Source organism: Pongo abelii, chromosome 22 (assembly GCF_028885655.2).
Source record: "Pongo abelii isolate AG06213 chromosome 22, NHGRI_mPonAbe1-v2.0_pri, whole genome shotgun sequence".
NCBI classification, from domain to species: Eukaryota; Metazoa; Chordata; class Mammalia; order Primates; family Hominidae; genus Pongo; species Pongo abelii.
In genome coordinates this window covers 9,891,453-9,905,680 of record NC_072007.2, presented here as the reverse complement: position 1 = coordinate 9,905,680, position 14,228 = coordinate 9,891,453, and the positions used below count along the sequence as shown (strand labels likewise).

Below are 14,228 nucleotides of genomic sequence, written 5' to 3'. Positions count from 1 at the left end.
ACACCAGGGGTATAGGGCCTTGCACCTCGGAGACTGCTGTGGGCCCCCAAGCAAGAGTGTGGAAACCTACCAGAGGCCTGCAGGAGCCAGTACCAACCAGCATCTACCACCAGCCAGAAAGACACCGGAGCCCAGGGTTCAAGAAAGGCAGCCCTGAAAGAGAAGGTCAGCCATCAGAGCAGCAAAGATCCCAGGAGGAAAAACGTCACAGCTGACAAAGGGCCTTTCAGGGGACATGGGCCTGATACTAAGGTTGAAGGGGAAGATGTTTTACTTAAAACAAAATAAACAGTGGGATATCGGGAAAATGAAGGAACCCCATCACTGCTGTGGAAGCATGATTACTATCACACTGGATCCTCAGTTAGTGAGAAAATGGAGCCGAGAATCTCTCCCAAAATGTCACACCAGTTTACAGACAGAGGGGACGTACAACAAAAAATCAGAATTGTAAAGAGGAAAACTTCAGGGTAGACAGAGGCGATCCCTGGAGAAAGGCAGGCTTGGTGTTCATAACAGAATACCTGAAAGTCCCAGACGATCTATTTACAAATCATTTTTTATTTTTTATTTTTCCATTCACACTTGGTTTTTGTGTTTTTTAATGATTTAAAATCGTTTTCTTTCCTCCTGCATGGTCTCAGAGCCTGGTCTGGGCTTCCAGGACATAAATCTTGATGCTTTCCATGCTCTCGGTGGCTGAGTTCTGCCTCACAGAAGCTGCCCACTTGGCCACCGGGAGTCTCTTGTGGGACTCATGGTGCTGCTTGTCGCTGGCATCTGAGGCCTTGTCACGGCTCACTGCCGGCTTGGATTTGTGGCTTCTTCGGGACCGGAGGGGGTGGTTTCTTCTCTTCCTTCCTCTTCTCGGGGGTCTCCACCAGCTGCCAGCTGTTGGCCTTGAGGTGGTAGAGTTCATCGAACTTCATGCTGATGTCCTTGATGGACAGCTGTAGCAGGTCCCAGAACCCTGCCAGGTCCCAGGCTATGGGGCGTGGGTTGGCATCAGGGTTCAAGTGTTGCTCACAGAGGCCAAGGAACTGCTGGAATTTCTGGGATATTGGTAGCTGGGCACTACCCACAGCACTGAGGACTTTTCCTAAGACTTCAGAGAGGTTGTACTCTGGTCTCCTTGTCCATCTGGCAGCACCAGCCTTCCAGCTGCTCCATTTCTGCCTGCAGTAGCTTTAGGAACCAGTAGCCGTCTCGGTGGCAGGTCCGTGGCTGTGCCGGCTCTGCTGGGGAGCTGGAAGAAGTCTCGAGCTGGGGTCTGGTGGGTGCAGCGAGGACACCTCCAGGGCAGGGTCACTGTTGTCTCCATAGGAGAGGCTGTGCTTGATCTGGGCAATCTTGGGGGCCCGTGAAGGACCAGCATCGATGCTGATGGAGTTGGGGTGAAGGGTACAGTCCGGAAGGCTCCTCTCAGATGATTTATAGCTTGAGTAATTGGCATCCTGGGTATCTGAGTCCGTGTCCTGTTGGGAGGACATACTGTGAGAGGGGACGCTGCTTTGCCAGTCGTCCTCTACCTGAACCCCGATGGACTGGAATTTGGTAGTGAGACTGGGCTCCTCTTTTGGCACTGGCTGAATGCAGTCAACTTGTATTCCTATTGATGACAGTTTCCTTTTGGGGGTGGCCTCGGGGTGGGACTCAGAGCTGGTCAGCGTCCCTTATTCACTTTTCCGAGCTGCATGTTTTGGGGGTGGCTCTGGGGCCTCAGGGGCTGGGGCGACTCCACCCCGTGTCATGCTGGGCAGTCGGGTACCACTGTCCAGGCTGTCTGATGAGTTGCTCAGGCCCAACTGGCTAGTCACCTCGCTCTTGTGGTCCTGGCTGTCCAGGAAGGTATCCTGGGCAGACTCAGTACCACTCTGGACTGTGACTGAGATGATCGGCTTTGAAGTGGTGCATGGAGGGACCGGTGGCAGGGTCTTCTTATACGCCACTAGGCATGATGAACTCGGAAGGCTGTGACTATTGCTGAGGCTGCTGGTACTGGGTGGTGGGGAGAGGGACTGCAGGGAGACACTGTCCTCCTCCTGCAAGCAGCCTGCCTGGATGGCACGCAGGTAGCTGGGGCTGTGGGAGCGGAAGCAGCTGGGCAGTGGCAAATCAAGCATCTCCGCCGCTGTGGACTCCGCTTCGCTGCAGGCTGACTCGCAGGCCGCCTCATCCTGTTCACTTGGCTCTGCCTCCCGTACCTGCCGCTCATGGCCAAACAACTGGGGGATCAGGGAGGCCTGTCCAAAATCTGACTGATGCAGCTGGAGTCGTTGAGGCTGTCACTGATGGGCATGTAGTCCTCTTCCCAGCCCAGACACTTGGAGGGCAGCAGCATGTCCACTGAATCCAGGCGGTCCAGACTCCTGTGGGGGTTGCTCTGCTCTCCCAGTGACGGCTGCGTGGCTCTCAGATAGCTCTGGCGCCACGCTGCAGTCTTGGGTGAGGGCTCGGGGCTGCGGCCGGACTCGTCGCTGTCCTTGTCACCCATGGCCTTGATGTAGCTGCTGCTGCGCATGAGCCGGAACGGGCTGGGGCCGTCGGCTGCGGCATCCGTCTCGCATGGGGACAGCATCGTGGTGCTGCACTCGCCACCACCAGGCACCTGCGGGTAATGGTAGGCTAGACCCTGGTGGCAGGATTTGGGCTTGAGCACGCTCTTATCAAATGTGGCCGAGGTCTTCTGGCAGACCTCGTGGGCGTGGCTGAGGGTCAGAGTGAACCAGGAGCCCCGTTTGACGTAGTTGGTTTCAGTGCCCACCCCAAGGCTGGGGCAGGTGGCTGGGGGTGCAGGCGGGGGTGGTGGGACCGTTAGCTGGGTGGTGTTTTCTTGGTGGCTTTGAGCATGTGCCCACTGAGGGTGTTGTAGGCATGCATGAAGTAGAGTGTCTGGCTGCGTTCTGCCTGGCGGCCTAGTGTCATTAGCCCGGAGGCTGGGCCACTGCTGAGGAAGGTGCCGGCCTCGCCATCCAAGTTGTCATCGGCGCTCCACCAGCCTGAGATGTTGGAGTGGCTGCGCCCTTTGGGCTCCCCAACCTTGGCCCGCTCCTTGCTTTTGGCCCTCTGGCCCTTGCCAGTCCTCCATGTCACCCTTCTTGCTGCCATTGCCACCGACCTTGCCCACTGTGCCATCCAGTAAGGGTGGCTTGGTGAAGAAAAGCTGCTGGACTGAGTGGACCAGGTGGCGGATGCAGCCAGGGCTCTCGCCACGGGCCCTGGTCTCACCATGGGGGAATTGGAGGGTGCTGAAGCCACTACAGTGGATGGGCAGCTGCTTCTCAAACTGGACCAGGAGGTTGGTGGGCAGCCGGTTGATCTTGGTGGCCTGGGCATGGCTGGGGAAGGGGCTCTCCTCTGGCACCTCGAAGTGGGAGTTGTCATGGATGTAGAGAAAGGTGCTGCTGGGCGGGGGCAGCTGGTTGTTGTGGGGAAAGAGGCCATCCCCCAGCAGGGTGTCCTGCCCAGGGAAGCGGGCCTTGCCAGCAAAGGCGTCCGTGGGCGACAGAAGGTAGGAGTTGTGGTCAGTCCCTGCAAACGGGCTCGTGGGGTGGGTCTAGGCTGTCCCTAGAGAGGTGGTGGGGGCGGCTGTCACCGAGACCTTTCATGACCCCAGGCCGAGGGCAGGAGCCGTCACCCTAGCAGGGCCCCCGGGTCGCCTCCCCCGGGAGGCAGCCACCCTGCGCCGGGCGCCTCTGCAGCCTCAAGCCCGCTCAGCAGCTCCACTGTGCCACCGCCTCTGGGGTCCGCTCACAGGTCCCCGCACCTGGCCCTGGCCCACGGGCGCCCCATGTATCTCCTCCGGCCGGCGCGGCACACCTGAAAATCCTTTTGAATGTACAGTTGAGTAATGGCTAAAAGAAAATGACTTTTCCACACGCACAACACTTCTGACACCAATTGTGGGGTTTTCATCCAAGCAATTTCTCAGTTCTCTTGGACACAGACTTGGTGTCGAAAGTTTAACTTGATTCTGACACTAACTGCCCAGAGCCAGCACCGACCCAGCAGGCGAAGGGTCCAGTGCCACAGACTGCCTGCCTCAGACACCAGCGGCGGGGGATGCACCCCCGTTCGCAAATCAAATCGGGTCCTCTTGCCTGGCGCAGTAAGACAAACGTCCACGCTGAGGTTTTGCAGTGGAGAAAGGAGGATGTTTATTCGCAGGGCACCAAGCAAGGAGAAACGGGCAGCTCTTGCTAAGACCCGAGCTCCTCAGTGGCCTACAGGTAACGATTTTAAAGGTGGGAGGAAGAGATTGCTGGTAAAGTCACAAACCAATACTTGGAAGCTAACCATAGGTTTCACCTTAAAAAAAATAAAGAAATATCTTGAAGTGAGACCCATAGGTCATAAGTGGATTCAAAGATTCTCTGATTTGCAGGAGAAGCTGTATCCAAAACTCTAGGGTCAGCAGAAACCAATGCCAAGTTCTAGAATGTGGGGGTCTCCTCCTTCAGGTTCCTTGGGAAGAAATTTAGAACCAAAGGCAGGTTGAGTTCACTCCCCGGTTCTGGTTATCGGGGGTCTGCGTGCCGGTGGATTTAGACCCGGGTGGTGAGGTTCTGGGCTTCTGGAGAACAGTTCAGGGATGTGGGGCAGGGTTATCTTTAGTTTCTAGAGGGAGCCGGATGTTGTTCTGAGCTATTGTTACCTCCTTGCCTACCTGGATGCTTGTTTGGTTTTCAAGACCAGCTTGGTGCCTGTAATTTTCCTTGAATGAACTCGAGATTCTCCTTTATTTCCATGTTTGGGGTGGCCTGGCAGGTCCCTAGGAGGGGTCCCAGCTCCATCTCACCCTAACGTCTGTCTGACTCGCCTACAAAGTGGGGTCCCCATGACCTCCCCCTCAGGTCAGGTCATTTCCCAGGACGTCTCACAGAACCCCAGGAAACACTCACATTTCCTGATTTGTTACAGAGGGTGTAGATGAGCAGCCAGGAGGGGCATGTAGGGCCAGGTCCCAACTTTGCATTTTCGGCCACAGTGCTATGGGGCCGTCTTTATCCATCTCCACCATTTTAGAACATTATAATCATGGTTTTTTAGCCACAAGGGAAAAGTGGTTTCCAGAAGTTATTAGCGTCATTACACATTTCAGCAATAATTATTGCCATTAGATGTTTGTGAAGGTTTCGAATTGTCAGCTATATTACATAGGCCCTTTAAATGGAAGAAAACATTAGATTTTATCAGGCAATGTAGTTTTATTTTTTCTTATCATTTTTGTGTAATTTCAATAAGCACATAATGGCAGTATCTATCCCTGAAGACCTGAATGTTTCTGTAAATGGATTTAATTTTGAAGGCCTGAAATCATTCTTAAAACTTGTGGACACAGGTTCATATTTATAAAGAAAAATGCGGATATATGTGTGGTAGGGTTGTGAACCTTCTGCTGATTTCTGAGAACAGTATTTTAACTTGCCACCTTCATGGAAGACTAAGAAATTATTTCAAGTAGCCTTCTGAGGTGACTTTCTACCTGCAGTTATCAGCTGCGTCCCGGTGAAAATCGTATGAAACACGTAAATAGCTGTCATTGTGTAGGTTATATAAATGGATGAATGAAAACCATGAGGCCCGTCAGGAATGTAAACATCCTCCAATTTCCCTACTCCCTAGTGTATACACACTTTTGAACATCATCTGGGTTTCTGCTTTTGTAATAGGAATGGTGTATGATTTTGAATCCACATCCTTAAGTGAAATAATTCTTTTGTGGAAGGTATCCTGGTGTTTGTCCAATGTGTGTGTTTGATTTTGTGGACACACAGGACTGCTAGCCACAACGTCCTCTACACGGCAGCTCTTGAGCCTCATGGCCTCTGGATTTCTTGACTCTTGATATTTGAGGACCCCCAGAAATGTCTGACGCTGACCTGGGGGGTTGAATCTACTGATATTTATATTAGACATGAATACTGAGAATGTTTTTAAACATTTATTAATTTATTTTAAAATAACACTATAAACCCATTACAGAATGACATAAAACATATTTTCTTCAGAAAGATTCATTTTCCAAAACAAAGGAACAAAGAGTAAGGAGACTTACTTCTTTGTGCCAGTCTCTCCAACGCCTGGTTCACAGGTACAGATGTTCCACGTAGCTTCTGGAAAACTCTATTGTATATCTGTTAGAAAATGAGAGTGAAAAGGCAAACAATGTCTTAGAATTATTATAAAAATAGCTTTGACTTCACACATCCCCTGGAAGGGCCTTGGGGAACCTAAGGGCTTCCAGGGAACCATGCTTTGAGAAGGGCTACTGTAGAAACACCTGTGGTAAATTTGTGTCTTGCTGTCCCCATCACCATCTGTGATGGGCGGCCACCCCCCCAGCTTCTGGCCAGCAGCCTCCACAGCCATCTGTCTCCAGGAATTCCCTTGGCTGAAGAGCGTTGCCTAGCCTCGTTGGTGCTGCTTTCAGGTGAGCCCACGAGTGGTGGCTGGACAGTGAGGGGCACAGACGCCTGACCCCTCCCCCGGACTCCCGATGCCTCCAAAGGCCAGCCTGCACCAGGTACTCCAGTGAGTCAGCCAGGTCCTTTCCTGAGACCCTGGTGCAGCCCAGTGTCCCTCCCATCCCCTGACTGCAGGTGCGGACCCCTGACTGTTGCCCTGGGGCTGACTTCCGGGCAGTATCCTCTGCTGCCAGGGGTAGGTCCGCTGGAAGCCTCACTGATCCACCACAGACAAACTCAGGCCACGTCCACCCCACGTCCCGCTGGGCTCCAGCCCTGGAGCCCCATGCCCTGTGCTGTCTCATAGCTGCAAGCTGCCACTTCCTTTTCAGGTTCTGATTGCTGATTTCTCTTTCAAAAAATCAGAAGCCTGGATTTTGTCAGTGGTCTCTGGAAAACATCTTTGTTCAGCATAAACGAGTTTTACTCCCTCATGGTACAAGGTTATACAGGAAGAAATGCCATCTCCTCGTGGACAGACGCTCCCAGGAACCATCCCAGGGAAGACCCTGAGGGAAAAAGCAAAAGCCGGGGCGGGTGCCTTTGGAGACACCCAGGGGAGCACAAAGCCCCCGATTCGTTCATCTGCTGACGTGAAGGGGCACTTCCTAAAATGGCCTGGTCCTGGTTTTGTGCTGAGGGTCCCTGGCTGAGTTGCATTTTAGTTATTTTTTTCAACTTACTTTATACTCTGAGAGTGTCCAAATTATCAAAACTATATTTCTAAAGGACAGGAAAAGTATTTCTTGTGTAATTTAGGTTTTATGTTAAAAACCTGAAGACAGAAACAACCTCTCTGAAGTGAATTTGATAGTATTGTTACTATGAACGGTAACTGACATCACAGGGGAAATTTTTCTATTTATATTATAAAATATAAAATATGAACATGTCACAAACCTCAAAGACACTCTTATTTATATCAGATGACTCCTGAGGATTTTAAAGTGCCCAGCACTGAAGTTTTACGGGATAAATTGCCTTGGCTTTAAGGATCTCACACATTTTAGAGAAATGCCGTAACTTTATCTCCAGGTCCATGGAAAAGCTAGAGAGGTGCAGAAAGGCATGGCAGACATCCCACTTACCTCTGTTTAAAAAGCCGCCCTTCTTAGGAATCAGCTGCTGATACCCTGAGGTGATTCTTTCACCCAAACTCCGCTTCAGCTCTTTTGTCCTCTTTCTTAATTATTGTGGGTTTTATTATTTTTAAAGTAACTTAACCAGTTCAGTATTTTAGCAGTGCTCTAAAATGTGATTATGACCATCTCCACAGTAATCTAACAGTGAAAATTAGATCCTTGTCCACAAATCCAGGGGAGAAAATTGAGTGCTAAGATTGCATTAAGCGGCCATGCAAGTCCTCTTAGTTGAACACAGGCTTGCATCAGAAGCTGGGCTAGGTCAGCAGGCTGTGCGGTGCGGAGAGGACCATGTTCCTGCTGCTGTGGAGCCATCCCCTAGTAAGACGACCTGGCAGGAGGATGATAGTTGGTTGTGACTCAACTTGGTTTGGATACAGACACAGGCAAAGTGGTGTGGTCACAGAAAAGGAATCCTTGAAATCACGTTTCTCTTTTGCAATCCTGAAGCTATCCTAGATGATTATTTTCTTGTTTTCTTCTGAATTTTTGGAGTAATTTTTATGTCAGATCTTATTTCCATGATAGACTTATTAACTGTAGCCCTTTAAAAATTTTTACTATCTGCTCTAAGGCTTAACATATACATACTTAACCTATTCAAGTCTGAATGAACATAATCTTACACCAACCTGTTCTGAGGTAAACTTCCATTTTTCCTTCCTTTGTGCTGTTTTTGCCATACATTATATACCTATGTAGTTATTAACCACATGATACATCATTACCATCTTTGCTTCAGGCAGTCAATTACATTTTAAAGTAAATTAAAAAATTAAATATATATTTTATAATGACCCTTGCTTTTACCATTTCCAGAACTTTTTAGTCTTTTGTCTAGGTCGAGACTTTCCACTGATATCACACTCCTTTTGCCTGAATAACTTCCTTTAAAATGTCTTGTAGTGAAGGTCTACCTGCAATGAATTATTCAGCTTCTGACCTGGAAATGTCTTTACCTCACCTTGAAATAATATCTTGAAAGCTACTATCATGCTGGTGCACGATTCTGGGTTAACACAGTTTTTCTTTCAGCATTTAATGGGGTTGCTTTATTGTTTCCTGGTTGTACAGTCATGAGGATAACTCTGCTCTAATTCTTATCTTTTCCCTTGGTACACAGGCATCTCTTCCCCTTCTGGTTGTCTTCAAGATTTTCACTTTACCTTTGTTTTTCAGTAGTGTGGTTATGATGCATCTGCTTAAATATGATTTTGTGTTTTATTTACACTGGTTGGTTTTAGATGAGATATTTGAATCTGTACTTTGTTTCCTTTCATTGAAAATGGAAAATTCTTGGTCGTTGTCTATTCAAATACGTCCTCTTTCCTATTGTTTCTCTCATCTTCCTCTTGTTCACTAAGCATATATTGGAGTGTTTGATATTATCTGAGCTGTTGAACACTCTTCTCTTTTTTTCCACATTGTGTTTCACTTTACATAATTCAACTTGATTTATCTTCAGGTATACTGATTTTCCTCTGCTAGGTTCAACCAGCTTATAAGTCTGTCAACAGACTTCTTTATCTCTGATAATCAGGTTTTTTATTCCCAGCATTTTCCTTTGCCTGTTTTAGACTTCATCGCTGTGCTGAAATCCCCTCACCTTTTTTAAAAAATATTTTCACCTTTTCTTCTAGTTCCCTTAACACATGGACTCTAGCCATTTGAACATCCCAGCCAACAGATGAAACATCTGGGACTTCCCTGTGTCTGGTTCTGTTGACTGTTTTACCTCTTGACAATGGGTTATATTTTTCTCTCGTCTCTGTCTTGAACTTTTTGATTAGGTGACTGTGTGGATGTGTGCATGCATATACACATGGCTGTGTCTCTGCATGAGTGTGAGCACTCGTGGTGCATGTGTGAGAGCACACCTGTGGGTGTGCACGCATGTGTGAGTATCTGAGCATGGGAGTCAGCAGCACCCATCTTCTCGTGGGCCTCACTGAAGCCCTGCTCCTCTGAGCCTCTCCTTCACTCCAGAGTGTCTCCTGCTGCCTGTGGCTGTCCACCATGCTCCTGTCTTTGGAGTCAGTGTCTACCCCGACTGCCTGAGGGCCCTGCTCTGGGTCAGACCCCATATGTGATGGTGTGTGTGACTACAGCCTCCCCTTCACTGAGTTGGAAACACTCCCTGGGCCATCTTGGGGGTGCTGGGGGTAAGTGGCCCTTGACATGGAATTTCCTGAGGCTGGACCTCTGGCTCCTCTGTCCCATGTTGGGCCTCGAGGCCACTTGGGGTTCTTGGGTCCTGCCAGTGAATCCAGCTCTGGACCCACAGGCCCGCGTTAAAGAAAGAAATTTCAAACCCTTCTTGTGTTTGAAATTAAGGTTTGCAAACTGCTGGTCCAGCTGTGTCTTTTTAATGGTCCTGCTGTGTAGAGCTGTGCAAATTTGAAAATTCCGTGACTTCACTCAATGTGTGAATTCCTTCCAAATAATGCTTCCTGTGATTTGTGTATGTTTACTGACTTTCTTCCTTTAAGCAAAAATATTAAGGCCTCCCCCACTCGCTGCTGCACCTGGCTGGACAGTGGGGGCTAAATACTTTCCCCTTAGAAAACTGTTGCATTCCTAGGTGTTTGAGATGTGTGTCCAATGGGAGTCAGGGTTAAAGTGTGTCCTTTCTGTGTAGACATCAGGGGGCTCATAGGGTGAAAGATCACAGCTAACTAACATGACATGCTGTGTGCACCTCACCCAGCACCCACCCACTGCCTGCCGAGTTCTAGGAGTTGGAAATTAAAATGGAATTACTGCCCGATGGTCAGCGTGGTGCTCCCAGGTGTGGTCTTTGGATACACCAGGCATGTCATTTTCTGCCTGTTCTTCTCACTGATAAGGGGCACGTGGCAGCCAACGGCAAGCATCACAGACTCACCAATCTTATCCCAGAGTGGTTGGAGAATTCAACCAGAAAGTCTGAGCCCCCTGCCCTGTGCCCAGGTCCCCCAGTGTGTTCCGCTGCATGGCCATGCAGCCTTGAGAGACTCGAGCACCTGCACACAGTGCACCTACTTCCTCCAGACAGAGTGGCCAGGGGTAAAACATGCCCCTTGAGAGACTCGAGCACCCACACAGTGCACCTGCTTCCTCCGGACAAAGTGGCCAGGTGTAAAACATGCCCCTGGGCATCTCCAGTGACAAGGAACAGCCCGCAAGGCCAGGACTCACGTGCTTCCTCAGCAAAACTGTAAATACACAAACTTTGCCTTTTTATAAAGTGAGTCCAGATGCTTCCTGACAAAAGAGGAAAAACATTTTTTATTGAATAGTACTTTTGTATATTTGACTTACATATTTGTAGCCCAGAACCATCAGCTGGTCATCAGGAGGCGGTTCACTGACCAGCCCTTGATGGGCAAGTGCTGTTTAGAATTTTGAATATGCTGTTCTGCTCATTTACTTTTTAAAATGCATTTGAATATCATTTGCAAAAATACTCAGATCTATTTGAGAGACATTGTGTATTTTGTCTCTAAATATGGCAATTGCACTGTTGCAGAAGCTAGATGCAGCCGGCCTCTTGGGGCTGACTGGTCCGCCTGGCCTATAAGACCCTCAGATGTGAATTCCACCTGTGCTCCTGGTCTCAGTGGGTCTTCGTGGACCCAAGGCGACATTTTCTAGACTCAACTTGGCTCGAGTCAGCAATTGACCATTGCTGTTTGAACTGGATTTGAACCATCTTCATCAATTTGATAAAAGGAAAAACAATGGGCTCTTAAACTATTTGCTGATTGAGCAAATGCCTATACAGCTGATTGGCTCCTGTCCTAATGGGCTGTTTTTAAGAACATCGTCTTTTTTCCTCTAAAATCTCCAAATATCTGGCCTGCTGATATTGATGACCAGTTCCAGGGGTCTGGAGTTCCTCAGAGATGGAGGCACTGTCCCCTCCACGTCAGGGCCAGTGGCGGGGCACCCTGAGTCCCTCAGAGACAGAGGCACTGTCCCCTCCATGCCAGGGCCAGTGGTGGGACACCCCGAGTCCCTCAGAGATGGAGGCACTATCCCCTTCACATCAGGGCAAGTGGTGGGACACCCAGGCCCAGTCTCCTGTACCGTCAGCAACATATCTTTGTTTTTGGGTGAGCTGAGGAAATTTGACAAACAGGCCTGTGTGTCCCTGTCCACTCAAAGCTGAGAGTGTCTCCTGCAGCCAAGTGCACCCCTTGAGCCTTTGGGGACAGCAATTCTGGTTTCCGTCACCAAAAAGATGGCTTTCCTATTTGGGGCCATGTGTATGGGGAATCGCGGGGTTTGCAGTCAGGCCTGACTGATTTTGCCCAACACTGTGGCTGAGGCTCACCTGTGCCATTTTAATAGAGGCATCAAAACTTCGACATGGATCCCGTTGGTGACGGCACCAAAGCTTGTTTCCAAATTCTAATCTGGACGAGCCTTTGGGGGTTCCATTTCGGAGGCATCATGAATAACACTGCATTGAGCATTCTTTGTCTTTGGTGGACTTAGGTTTTGTTTCTGTGGAGGGCACGTCTGGGAGTGAGCTCGTTAGCAGAGAAGGTGATTGGCTCGAGCAGTTACAGCCCAGGGGCTTCCAGTGGCTGCTCAATGAACTCTCTGGCCAGTGCCGCAAGGGTTTCGGTTCCTCCACATCACGCTGATGCATTCAGTTCTGGAATTTACATCAGCGCATCGTGCGTCTCACTCCCAACAAATATATTTAGGTTTTTTATTCCAGTTTCACTTGTTCTATGGCATATTTAGAGCCAAGGGGATCTATGATTTTTTTATTCCCATAGGCTGAGTGTGGGGACTCACATTAAACACACACACACAACACAGAAATACTGCACACCACATTGGACTCTTATACACAAAACACACAATACACACAGACACATACCACACACGTACCATACTACACACATTTATACACACACAATACACATAGGCACCACACACCACACCACACACTTATACACACAACACACACGTACATAGACATACACACATACAACACACACACATACACAGAGACACAGCACACACTTATACATATACACACACCCACATATACACAGCACACACATACCATACTACACACATTTATACACACACCACACACACACCCACATATACAACCCATACCACACACACACCCCCACATATATACAGAGACACAGCACACACACACCCACATGTACACAGCACACACACACCATACCACTTACATATATGCACACACCACACACATATGCACCCCCACATATACAGAGGCATACCACACATATACCCCCACATATACACAGAGACACAGCACACACACACACCATACCACACACATTTATACATACATAACACAAACACACCACACATACCACATCACACACATAGGTATATATTTAAGAAAAAAAATTTGTTTTGTAGTGAAATGCTCATTTTTGTCAGTCTAGGTTTTATTTATTCTCGAATTTATTTTTGTGTGTTTTGCACAGGTCTTCTGACCAAGGTGCCCTCTGGATTGAACAGGTCAGCAGTGGAACAATCTGTATGTTCAGAGAGCTTCCACTTAAAAATCTTATTTGACCTTCTATTTAAATACTAACTTTTGGTTTAATTTCCTTGAGAAACTCAGAAAACATCACATTTTAATTTTTATGTGGTAGTTTTCCCCAAGTTGAATTTTGTTTTTATGGACTCAATAAAAAATACAACTCGTTCTTAAAGGAAAATTTTTTCCCCAAACTTAGAACCTAAGAAATGTTTTAAGATCGTCACCTGGAAATTCTGAAGTTTGAATCTTTTAAAAACATTTTTAAAAACATTTTATACACCCTAATTCAATAATTGACTTATTTGATAATTCTTTTCTCTAACTAGATTCTGTTGCCTTTGCCTCAGGGAAGAAAGCTGTGGTTGGTAAAAGGAACTGATTCTAGATCTGTAAGGAGTGAATATGTGGTGTCAGGGTTCTCTGTGGCTCCACTATAGACAGGTACTTATGTGCAGGCACACATACATGCACACACACAAGCACACGCACAACTATGTGCCATGCTCACACACATGTGCAGACATGCACACAAACACACTTATGTGCCATGCCCACACACATGTGCAGACATGCACACACAAGCAAACGCACACCTATGTGCCATGCTCACACACATGCAGACACACACGTCACATGTGCATACATGCACATCACACAGACACATGCACGCATACATATGTACAATTAAATGGCACCAAAAATGGAAACTAATTTTCAATTATTGCAACATTGTTTTTGAAACTTTGTGCTGATGAGATAGGCAATCCCAGGGAGCAGGAATGAGAACAGAGAGCCTCCCACAGAGGCCTGGGAAGCTGGCAGAAGTCTGTGCTACTGATCTATGAAGTGTCAGCTGTGGCCCTGGGGCTGGCCCTCTGGGACCTGGGAGCATGAGCATCACTGGTGAGAATGGTCTGCTGAGATCACAGGAGAGAAGGCTCTTTTGGCACCTCGGGGTAGGGATGCTGGGGCAACGAGCACCCTGCACTCTGGGCTGGATGTCTGCTGTGCAAGCCCACTGTTGCCACAGCCATGCCAGGTGACAGGCCACCCACACACAGTGGCTTATGAGACAGCTATCTGCTGTCATGCTAG

The 14,228-nt window shown here is 48.4% G+C and overlaps 1 pseudogene; it reads right to left on the bottom strand.

The window, feature by feature from the left end:
- Nucleotides 1-640: 640 nt before the first annotated feature.
- On the bottom strand, nucleotides 641-3,608 carry LOC134760814 (disks large-associated protein 4-like; annotated as a pseudogene).
- Nucleotides 3,609-14,228: the final 10,620 nt, after the last annotated feature.